Raw genomic sequence first — 1,647 nt, 5'->3', positions numbered from 1 at the left:
GAAGTTTGCTTGCTCGCATTGAAGAGTTTGCTATCTCGCACTGAAGATAGCGGTTTTACATAAGAAGTACGGTACACCCTTTTCATCCAATTTTGTTCACATTTTAAAAGTAGAAATAGTGTTAACTAGTAAATAATACGTTTATCCAGTGGCATTCGTAAATTTTCATAAGTTTTCCTTTTATATTTTGCTTTTAAAATGAAGAAAAAAGCAGTAGAAATGTAATTTTTTGATAGCTCGACTTTTAGAAAAAGTACGGTACCATAAAAACTCCAACAAAACCGCGAAGATTGTTTTCGCTGTTCTGGCAATTGATCAAAATGATCTTTTGAAGAAAAACGCTGTCAATATTTTTCTTCCAGTTTTTCTATGTTCCTCTCAAAGTAATGAAATACTGTTTCAATTATTTGTAGTATTTTAATAGATTGTACCATAATTGATTTTCACGCTCAGTCTCACTCTTACAAAACAAATTTAAATGTGCTACCGATCTGTTTTCACTTAAGTGTTGTATCAGCTGGAAAATGGCGGCCTTGTACTAGGCTGCCACCGGCATTCAAACATAAGTTTACACAAGATTTTGCACGCGTGCTTTGCAATTGTCGACAAATCTCTTAAGTCTTTCGTCGGAAAGCAAGAGAGACGGAGTCTGAGGTAATGCACTAGCTAAGAACCTGGCATCTTCGTTTATTATTTAATATTTTCGTCCATCTTAGATTGTTGCTGACTGAGGAAGAGCGGCGATTGACAACCCAGGCTAGCGGAACAGTCCTAATAATAGTGGGCCGCTTTGGCTTTACGTTGGAAACACTGAACTGATATTCTATGGTTCCAGGTTGGGCCTTTATACTTTGTCGCTTTGTCAAATGCAACATCTATGTCTGTAGTGTGATGATCAAACACAACACCAAGCAAAACTCTGCATCATTGAAGGAGGCATGATGATGGACACTTGCCCACTTGGTTTGATGAGGGCAGTTTTAGAGTCACAATCAGTGCCTCTTCAACTTCATTCAGCACTCTATGTCCATGAGCCAGCAGGCAATGCCAGTCTTAGTCTACTATGTATGCAACTTTTGTTTTGGTTGAGGACTCTTGTTATGCAGTAGATGTTTATGTATTTAGATTTAATTGTTATATATCTCTAGATCTAGATCTAGATCTAGATCTAGTATAGAGATCTCATAGTAATACTGCATGCATGATAATAACATCTCATCAGATGTTTTATTAGATCTAGCAAGCATAGCATAGCATGCCTATCACTATTATTAACTTAACTCTTGTCCTACGTTTGTGCTGAGATGCGAATCTTATCAGCCGCCGGTTATGTCGGACCTTCCGGGCAGGCCGCCGGGGTCACTCAGTGTGTACTGTTGGTGTACAGCGCGCGCGCGCTGGGAGACGTGTGTTTTCGCCATGAATACTGTGGTGGGAGTGTGTTAATCGATGATGAAAATAACGGCACTCCTGTACTGTACAGTTGCGGTCCCGTTTAGGGATACGCGTTTTGACCCCACCAACGATTACTTCTGGTTCTAAAAACGATTACTTTTTAATGCTCGTGCCGATAGGCCTATTAGATTTCTATATAGCCAATCAAACCTAATTGCAAAACATCAAATTATGGTCAAATTCAGGGGGGCA

At 39.3% G+C, this 1,647-nt stretch overlaps 1 protein-coding gene across 1 annotated transcript in view; it reads left to right on the top strand.

The window, feature by feature from the left end:
* Positions 1-378: 378 nt before the first annotated feature.
* The window catches only part of LOC101863474 (poly [ADP-ribose] polymerase tankyrase), a gene marked incomplete in the record, with an annotated part of 96,184 nt that continues 94,915 nt past the window's right edge, over positions 379-1,647 (top strand). The window contains 1 exon segment of the mRNA XM_013090014.2: positions 379-654.

Source organism: Aplysia californica, unplaced genomic scaffold (genome assembly GCF_000002075.1).
Source record: "Aplysia californica isolate F4 #8 unplaced genomic scaffold, AplCal3.0 scaffold01107, whole genome shotgun sequence".
NCBI classification, from domain to species: Eukaryota; Metazoa; Mollusca; class Gastropoda; order Aplysiida; family Aplysiidae; genus Aplysia; species Aplysia californica.
Note: the sequence above shows the minus strand (reverse complement) of the source record. Positions and strands in the feature narration are given on the sequence as shown.